This window comes from Castor canadensis, chromosome 5 (genome assembly GCF_047511655.1).
Source record: "Castor canadensis chromosome 5, mCasCan1.hap1v2, whole genome shotgun sequence".
NCBI classification, from domain to species: Eukaryota; Metazoa; Chordata; class Mammalia; order Rodentia; family Castoridae; genus Castor; species Castor canadensis.
In genome coordinates this window covers 40,032,090-40,042,653 of record NC_133390.1, presented here as the reverse complement: position 1 = coordinate 40,042,653, position 10,564 = coordinate 40,032,090, and positions in this window count along the sequence as shown.

The following is a 10,564-nucleotide window of genomic DNA, read 5'->3' as shown; positions in this document are numbered from 1 at the left end:
CCCTACAAGCACTGTTTTAGCTTTATTCTAAAAATTTGCATTTGTTTTGTTTACATTAGTATTCAGTTTGAAGTATCTTCTAACTTCTGCTGTGATTCCTGCACAGGAAAGTATCTTGCTTAATTTCCAAATAACTTATAAATTTCTTATTTTAATAATTTCTAATATAATTCTATTTTGGTCAGAAAGCATATTTTTAAAAGTTATTTTAGCCATTTACCTTTTTATGAGGTTTCCTGGTCCATCATATGTGTCTGGAAAAAAATCTCTATATACTTCAGAGTGTAGCTCAGTGGTAGAGGGAGTGCTTTCTTAGGTTGCAAGAGGCCCTGAATTTGATCCTCACCATTGCACAAAGAAAAAAATAATGCATCCTGCCTATGGAGAATTGAATTTTATAAATGTTAATTGAGTCAAATTGGCTGATGAACTTATAATTCTCTGTACTCTTGCTAATATACTTTAGGTCTACTTTGTCAACTACCGGGCAACTGGTATAGAATTGTCCAAATGTAATTGTGATTTTTTTCTATTTTTTCTTTAGTTCTGTAAAATGTTTCTACATAGATTTTCAAACTCTGCAATTAGCTATTCATGCATTTGGTTTGTATGAATTCCTGATGAATTGACCTTTTTTTGTTTATTTTGCAAACAGTAGTATTTAATTCTAGTTTTCACTTGGAAAATTGTGTGAACTAAAACAGAATAATTTAAGACAAAAATATAATCAAAATATATACAAATTTTGCAATAGAATAGCTCTTTTAATTTAGTTCCTGTATCTTAATATCTTCATGGGATTAATTTGCAGGAAAATATTACTCTGGAGAAGGTTGTTGTAAATTATAAAGAAAACCAGGCCTTCACCTTCAGATATTCCTGGCTTTATGGCTCTCAATTTCTTCAGGAAACAACATTAAACAATGCCAGAGAGGGAGAACATATGATTTTTGGTATGTTCTCCCTCATATGCAGACATTAGATCAAGGGCAAACACAACAAGGGGATTGGAATTTGAGCACATGATAAAGCGAGAGCACACAAGGGAGGGGTGAGGATAGGTAAGACACCCAAAAAACTAGATAGCATTTGTTGCCCTCAAAGCAGAAAAACTAAAGCAGATACTTTAAAGCAACTGAGGCCAATAGGAGAAGGGGACCAGGAACTAGAGAAAAGATTAGATCAAGAAGAATTAACTTAGAAGGTAGCACACATATACAGGAAAGCAATGCAAGTCAACTCCCTGTATAGCTATCCTTATCTCAACTAGCGAAAATCCTTGGTCCTTCCTAATATTGCTTTGGGGGAGAAAAGACCCAAACATTGTATGCACATATGAATAAAATAAAAATTAAAAAAAAAAAAAAAAACAATGCCAGAGAAACATTCAGGTTTGGCTGTTGTGTACAAAGACTGGAAGAAGAGAAGCAAATGGAGAAACCTGGAGTCGTTGATAACTCTTGAGTTAAAAATCTTCAGAAGCTACTTCTCTCCTGAGTAAAGCAGCCCTAAGTAGAGAGCCAACCGCCTCTTGGTGACCAGGGCCTAACAGAGGCTGGATGGGTGTCTTCAGAGAGGCTATTGTACCTACTTCTTCTTTCAATTCCTCTCATCCCAAGCAGTTATGCAACCTCCTAGGTGCTGGTTTCCTCAATATTTTAATTTTCCCGTTGTTCTTTTCTCCTTCTTGCTGTTCCAAAAAGGTGTTTCTTTTCTCACTTCTTTTTGCTTAGAAAATTCTCTTTATCTAATTTTCTTTATTTTTTGAGACAGGGTCACACTCTAACTCACACAAGTCTTGACCTCATAATCCTCCTACTTCAGCCTTCTCAGTGCTGGGATTATAGGTGTGAACTATCACACTTGGTTCCTTTCATCTGTTCTTTTAGGGTAGGTCTGCAGGCAGCAAATCCTCTTAGCTTTCCTTCCTCTGAGGATGTTTTGATTTCTTTTATTCCTAGAGGATATTTTACTAGATATGATATTACTGATTTTTAGTTTTTCTTCCAGCAGTTGAAAACTGTTGAGTTACTTCTTCCTGGTCTCCATGGCTCTAGGAAAAAAAAAATTTATATATATATATATATATATATATATATACTGCCACTTGAATTGTGTTCCCTTAAAGATAAGGTGCTGCTTATCTCGTTGCTTTCAAGACCTTTTTCTCTAATTTTCAGAAACCTGATTAAGCTGAGTCTTGGAATAGATTTCTTCAGGTTTGCCTTGATTGGGCTTGTTCACTTCTTGTGTCTACATGTTTATTCTTTTTACTGAATTTTGAAAAATTTCAGGCATTATTTCTTGAGATATTTTTAAATTCCATCTTTTACCTCTTTTTCAGGCCCACCAGTGACAGCAATATTAAATCTTTTGTTATAGTACCACACACAAATGGCTGAGATCAGATTTAGAATTATTCAAATCTCTTTTGTCTCTGTTGTTTATAATTGTTTATATTGTGTAATTTTTCCAATTTCAAGTTTAAATTTTTTTTCTTGAGCCCTCAATTTTGTTGTCTTTGTCCATTGAAGTTCTGGGTTTTAGTTCTTCTGAAATATCTTTTCCATTTCTAAAATATTTGTATCTTCTATTTTTCACTCATTTCTACTGTGTTTGTGTGTTTTGAAGCACTGTTTCTTATTGTTGCTTTAAAATCATTGTCAGATAATCCCAAATCTGTCATCTCTGTAAAAACTTCTTGATTTTATTTTTTCATTCATGTTGAAATTTTCATGGTTCTTAATGTAAGTGATTTTTTATTATGTCCTAAATATTTGGGGATTATGTTAGTTATGAGATTCTGAATATTAAAGTTTTTGTGTTAGTTGACTACCTCTGTTGATACTGCGCTAGTCCAGGAAAGGAAGCCACTGCTTAATGATGTCAAATGCATAAAATTCAGGGTTCCCCTTTTGGCTATTTTTGAAACCCAGTAGGACAATTCATTGCTGGTGGAAGAAGGTAAGTTCAAGCTCTACTGGTATCCCTGACAGCTTGGGCTGGCACTGAGAGGAGTACCTCAGTTTTCCTTCCTATATGTGGCTTCTGCTGACATCAGGGTAAAGGGAAGGACTTATGACTGCTTTGTGAAGGTGAAAATCTGAAGATTTATGTTCCTCTGACACAACCACAGGAGTAGAGAGAATGGTTTTGGAAGTTTTCTGTCTTGCTAGGCTGCCCCTTCCTCGTTTGTCAGTTAAAGAGAGCAGAATTTTCTTAGAGTTTGTGTTGTCTGTACCCAATGATGTTTCTGGATTGCCAGCTTCTCCAAGCACCGAGCCTCCAATGTTTGAGGGAAAAAAACCCAACAAAACAGATTGCCACAAGTGTATGTTTGAAGAGTATTTTGTTCCTGGCCCCTTTTTGTCTGTCTCTTTCTGTTTCTTAGCTGCCATGAGGTGAGCAGTCTCTGACACACCCTCCTGTTGCCATAATATTCTGCCTCACTTCAGGCCCAAAGGAATGGATCCAGCCTACCTTGGACTGAAATCTTTGAAACCCTCAGCCCAAATAAGTCATTCCTTCCTTTAAATTGTTTGTCAGGTGTTTGTTACAGTAAAGAAAAATTGATCAACACTATTCCTGTATGTATTTTAAAAGTTACTCAGGTGTCACAGTACCATTTATTAAAAAAACACTTTCTTGCCAGATGCTGGTGACTCACCCTCTCATCCTAGATACTTGGGAAAATAGTTTGCAAGACCCCATCTCCAAAATAACCAGAGCAAAATGGACTGAAGGTATATACATTAAGCAGTAGAGCACCTGCTTTGTCAGTGAAAAGCCCAAAGTTCAAACCCCAGTCGCACAAAACAAAAATAAATAAATAGCTCTTTCTTTCCTACTGATTTTAAAAATGTCTCCATCAAAGCCTAAATGCTCACAAGGAGACTTGTATAAATGACTTTGAAATTACTAGAATTTGACAATTTTTTATAAATATGAAATATTAAAAATTAATTGAAAAAATCTCCATTATAATGTTTTAGGCTAAAATCTTGTCTTCTGTATTTTATGTCTCAAAAGTACTACAAGTGACCTTTAATGGGTGTTGAGCACTGATTTGAATATGTTGATGAAATCACTTGGCTTGCAAGATAGTTGATAGAAAAATGAAACCTTAAACTACCAACTGTGTTTAACAGATGATGTTTTTCTGCCTAATGCATCAATATTCATTAAATTGAAGTATGTGTTCAAAGTTCAGGTATGAATAAAAATGAAATTGATTTTCTGAGTGCTTACATGTTAATCTCCATTAGGTCATCATTTCTCAATACTATTTTGATTTCTACTTTGTTCTTTAATAAAAAGAAGTAATTGAAATATTACAAAGTCCCCTTGAACTCTAACGAACTTTTGTTCTCATTGCTAGTCATTTTTAAACTAGAATTCTGTAGTTGGCTTTACAAACTTGTGTAATTTGACTAATTCTAGGAACTTGTTCTACTCCTTCTATTTTCATCCCTCTTATCTCAATTTTTCTCTTTAGATTATGGGTGTTAAGAACAAATAGAATGGATACTAGGAAAAATCATTTAAGTGACACAAACAAAATTCTTTGTATCATTTTATTTTGTGTTTCTGTGTATTTTCCGTTTACATATGTCATCTGTGAATTATGAACAATATCTCCCTTCTATATATGTCCTGTGCACCTGTTCTTATCAACCATGCCACCAGATTCTTAATGGTCTTTTAGACTCACAGGGTATGATCAATCCTCTTCAGACTTTCCAGTTCCTTTCCTTTAGTTCCCCCTCTTTCCTTCTTCTCTTTCCCCCTCAGCCTTCCAATTCATTCAATCCCTTGGAAATGTGTACAATCAATGACAAATAAGGTACATGAAATGTGCTAATTGCCAGTTGTTACATGTGCTTATTAAGTATAAATGTATTGTGTGAAATAATTGCCACGTATATTTTGTAGTCTGTAAATAATATCAATATTTTAGTCATTCATCACTTAAAACTTCTGAACTTTAATTAGAAAAATAATTGTCATAATCAATATAACACACAATGTAGTTTAAAATTACCTTACTCAATAGAAGGAAGTTATTAGATGATTCTGGGAGATTCAATTTTACGCCTGACTCCATAAAAGCTTACTTTTGGGGGGGATACACAGTTCAGTGGTAGAACACTTACTTATCAGGCACAAGACCTCCGGTCCAATCCTTAGCACCTGCAGAAACAACAATAGTAAATGCTTAAATGTTCACTTACCTGTATCTTATGCATATAAATGCCATTGGCTTTGTTGATTTTATGCATTTAATTTTATGTCTACAGTATTTCCAGGTCAGTTAATTATCTTACATTAACTATTTATGACCACTTAAAATTCAGAATTTACTAACCTAGGTTTAAAGACTTCTGTCAAGGTACTTAGCTTATACTCTTATGTTCTCTGAGAACCGTGGGAAAAACAGCTTTAACCGTAGAGAGAGTTCCTTCCTGCAATGTACAACAGAGTGTTTTTTCATTTGCAGAATCAATGTAGTATCAGGCAGGTGTGTCAGTGAGAGAAATTCTAATTTTATTTACCTTTTATTGAATCCTTCAAATTGTCTTAATTAAATGTGCAGGCTCCTGACAAGAGTAATGTAATTATATTTGTTTTATTCAGAGCTCTAAGATCTAGGCAGCAATTAATCTCATACACATATAAATACAAATGGATACACATATACATCTATATTTCATTGTTGTTTGTTGCATAAGAAAGTATTTTCTTATAAATTGTCTTAGTCTCTTTGCTCCATTTTCTCCTGCACAAGCAAACACATTCTACCTGCTCAGCATGAAAGTTCAAGAATTAAACTTGGGTTAGTCTCCATCAATTCATTCAGTTACTGCTGAAATCATTCTTATATGTGGAGAGACTAATATTTTCAAAATAAGTATAAATAAGAGTTTTTGTATGTTTCTGTAATAGTAATAATGTAAGATGTATAAAATAACCATCTTATTTTTTAACCAAAGGGAAACCATATTATATTTTAATAATTAATATACTAACAGTGTTGTGAAAATATAATATAGGGATTAACATATCACTTGTAGATCACTGAAATTACAGGGAAGTAATGTGATACAATAACATATTTCAAAGCACTTCACAAAATGAGTCACAAAGTAGGTGTTCAATAAATACCATGTTACTTTGCCTCACTGTGACCAAATACTTGAGAAAACAACTTAAAGGGAGAAATTGTGATTTTGCTCATGGTTTCAAAGTGTTCACTTTATTGTCACTTGATCCATTCACTTGACCAGAACATCATGGCAGTGGAAGTATATGATGCAGAAGTTTCTCCACTTCATTCCAGATAGGAAGCAGAGATAGGGAAACACAAGAAAGGGCCAGAGAAAGGCACAGCCCAAAATATACTCCTCCAGTGACCTACTTTGTACAGTGAGGCCACCAATAATGCCATCATACTAGAAGTCCATCAAAGGACTAATTCCTTGATTAGGTGAGAGCCCTAGGGATCCAATCACTTCTCAAAGCCCAGCAGCTGACAACTAAGTCCCCAATACATCAAGGTATGGGGAACATTTCATATTCAAACCATAATAAATGCTAAATTAATCTGATGTTTAATTCAAAAAATGGTCCTGCCTAGGGGGGAGGGCTGGTACCAGTAGGAGGGATGGGGTGGTGGGGAAAGGGGGTAGGAGGTGAATATGGTGCAAAAAAGGTGTACACACAATGTAAATGCAATAATGATACACCTGTTGTACCTATTCCATGAATCGGGGGAGGTGGGAATAAAAGGCAGCAGTGGAGGGGGTGAATTCAAGTGTGATATATTTGACACATCGTAAGAACTTTTGTAAATGCCACAATGTAACCCCACCCAGCACAACAATAAATGAAAAATAATTTTTAAATGTCTTAAGGAAAAAATTCTTAATAATTGGTCACTGAAGGGTCCTGCATGCCTACATACAGTCCAGGAACAACCCTCAGCAATAGTTTTATATAACATACCCCTAGGAATTTTTAATACACTTAGTTATACTGCCATTTATTTATTTGATTTTATCAAACCATTCATTTTTTTCCTTTTGAAGCATAAATTGGCTTACTATTTAGCTCTCTCTCTTTTTTCTTAGTGATTCAGAATGATAAAGATTTATAAGAGTTTAAGTCACTGCATCTTTTTCTCAAAAGTAGGAACAGAAACTTACTTACAAATATTTCATCTTTCCATGGCATTCTTGCATGGGAATAGAAAAGCAAACAGCATTAATTATGTTTTTAAGCATGATAATAAAAACAAAACAAAGCAAAAAACAAACACAAGAATAACCACAAATGGTGTAGACTATTTTAGAATGCATAGTCCTAACACAGAACATGGTATGTATCTGTCATTTAAAGACTTCTAAATCTTCATCATGATTTGGATTTGTGATAAGTCTTTCTTACTTTCACTTTGATGTATTTTTAACCAAAGATTTTGAATTGCACAAAAATTTCTGAATCTCTTCCATGGGCAACTGAATTGTCTTACTTAACATAGCCCAGGCCCCCTCAAAAAGAAAACAAAACAATAGGACAATCCCAAATAATCAGATGCATCCTTTGATCTCCATCAGAGGAAATGAAACACCTTTTCTCCTCCCACTTTGCACCGCTGTTTACCTTGTCTCCTTTCCACAGCCCATATGTTACATTATCTTGTGTCATGAACTAAGCCATAGCCAGATGATTGTAATTAAATAATCTCATTGCAGTAACTAGGAAAGCATTCTGCTTCTTTCATCTTTAGAGATGCCTAAATGAAAAAAGGAGTCACACTCGTTCAGCACAATATCAATTAATTCTCTGTGTTCTGCGTCCATGTTTCATTACACCATATGATATCCTTGTGTCACCCAGTAAGACTACTAAAGAGCTAATCACATTTCCTTTTTTTCCCTACATCATAAGTATAAGGAATGAAAGCCTCACTTCTCATTCAAGCTAAATAGGAAACATACCTCCCGAGAAAGATTTATGCACTATAAAACATACTTCTATGCATCATCTATTAATGATTAGTAATGAAACACAACAAAGAGGCTTTCTAATAAAATTAACTCAGGCACAGCAGTATATTGTTTGGACAAGGCTGGATCTATGTAAATGAGTGAGACAAATGACAAATCTACTCGTGAGCTGTGGTACAACAGGGATATAGCCCTTCTGGGCAAACATTATTCCTAAGTCAGTGTCTCACCTTGACGTTTATTTTTCGTAAGTTACATGCTTACCCTTTAGACAGTATTATGAGAGTATCCATCTTCAACAAGGCTGCAAGCCTTTGATAGTATCTCTTCCTTGGGCAATAAAGAACCTTAATTTCTGGATCCGAAAGAATTTAAGCAAGAATGAACCACCTAATGAATATATTCACTGCTGCCTTCATAATCAAGAAACAGCCAAACATGGCATGCATGACTGATACGTGTTTCAAATAATGTGTGCCTCTACTGTGATAAAGTCCCTTTTAAGCCATATGGCTGTATAATCTTTTCCTTAAAAAACTGCTTTGAGAAAAATTCATCATCTTTTCAAAAGTTATGAGTTGTGGGAATACTACATTTTATTGCCACTTAAGCTAACGGAATAAATTAATTTAGATTCGTATTCACTTTCTTATCCAAATGGGAGTCCTCCATCTTAATTCCTTCCTCTTCATCAATTTTTTATATCTAAAATGTCCACGACTTGTAATTAGTTCAAAGTGACTTGAATTGCAACTTGGTAGAAAACAAAAGAATAATTATATCTCTAGAACGTATTATTGAAGAGGACTGAATTATTCTTTAATGACTGTCCCTTGCTCCACAAGAAATAATGCCATACCACTCATGTAATAAAGCTGGGACCCAGAGAGGATTATATACAGGGACAGGTGCTGAAAGATACAAGGACACGACATCTTTTACAGAATTAACTCTCTGTATTTTCTCTTCAAAACTATGCAACAAACAAAAAATTTACATAGAGGGACACTAACTAGATTTAGATAGGAATCAATATCAGTTTAGCTTTGCTATATATAATAAAAGGCCATAGAATGCAGCTTTCTCATGTTTTAAATGACTCGGACTTCTACACCAGTTCTACCACTTACTGAATTACCTTTGGTAAGAATTTAATCCATCTGTGCCTCATTTTCCCAGTCAGTAAAATGGTGTCCACCTCTCAGGCTAACGTGAGGAAAAAACTGAGATAATGCATATAAAGAACACAGACCAGAGCATAAACAATTAATATTATGAAGTTTTACACATTAGTAATTGCTGACATTTATTAAAAATTGGTTATATTCCAGGGATTATTCTAAGTAAACTGTCTTAGTTATCTCTGTTTGACAGATAAGATACCTTAAAACACTGAAAGGTAATATTACTTGTCCATCATTACATACCTATTGAGGTTTAATGCTTGGTTTTCAACCCAGACATTGTGGTCCTAGACACTATCTATATGCTAAGCATACCATAGTGCTCAGAACTCAGGCAAAAATGTTGAAAAACTAAGCCAGATGCAATGGCACGCTTCTGTAAACCTAGCTACTTAGGAAAGGCAGAAAGATTATAAGTTCAAGGACAGCTTGGGTCACATAGCAAGAAACCCCTTACAGAAAAAAAAGAAAAATTAGGAAATATAAATATGAAAAAAGCTTGTATATAGGTCAATAGATGTGCATTTGCATGCTATTTCTTAACAGCATTTTTTCTGGGCTTATATTTTTCTTTTCAAAATGTGATCCCAACTATATGGGAAGTATTGGTAGGAAGATTGCTGTCTGAGGCTGACCCCAGACAAAAGAGCAAGATCGTATCTGAAAAATAACTAAAAGTAAAAAGAACTGGAAACACAGATCAAGTGATAGAGTGCTTGCTCCAAGCACTGAATTCAAAATCTCAGTGTTATAAAGAAAAAAAAGATGAAAATTAACATACTTAGTATATTTGAAAATATTCAGAAACAATTAATGAAATGATAAACACAAATTGCTAATATCAATTTGAAAAAATAGCATATTAGTAATCAATTAAAGCAGACTGACTAAAATATTATGATCTTATCAGATGAATCAATTGTAAGTATTAAGACATTATCTTAGACATTGAAAAATGTAAGAAAATTCTCAAGTTTACACTAGTGGTGCTAGTGTAGATGATATAGTAGCATCAATCACATTTTGAGAGTGTCATCATTACTTGGAAATGCCTCCACTCCTCCAGGGTAAACCCATCAATTCACAGGTGTGGGCCACCAGGAGTCATGACTGTACTTCTGAACACACCAATAGCCATGGCCAGTAACAATATTTCTCTCATAAATGTAGTCTGAGAAGCTACAAGCTAGTCTCTATTCCAACTTGAAAGTATATGGTGTGATCTAGAGATTTGTGAAGTAGCCATGGGTAGAGAATCAGCTGAGGCTGTTCTATAGAGGGAGGGGAAAAGTGAGACAGAAAATAGTAGATAGGAAAGGCAGATGCTTTGCCAAACAGCTTCCCATTTCCTGCTGTCTTTCCCTATGACCTGAC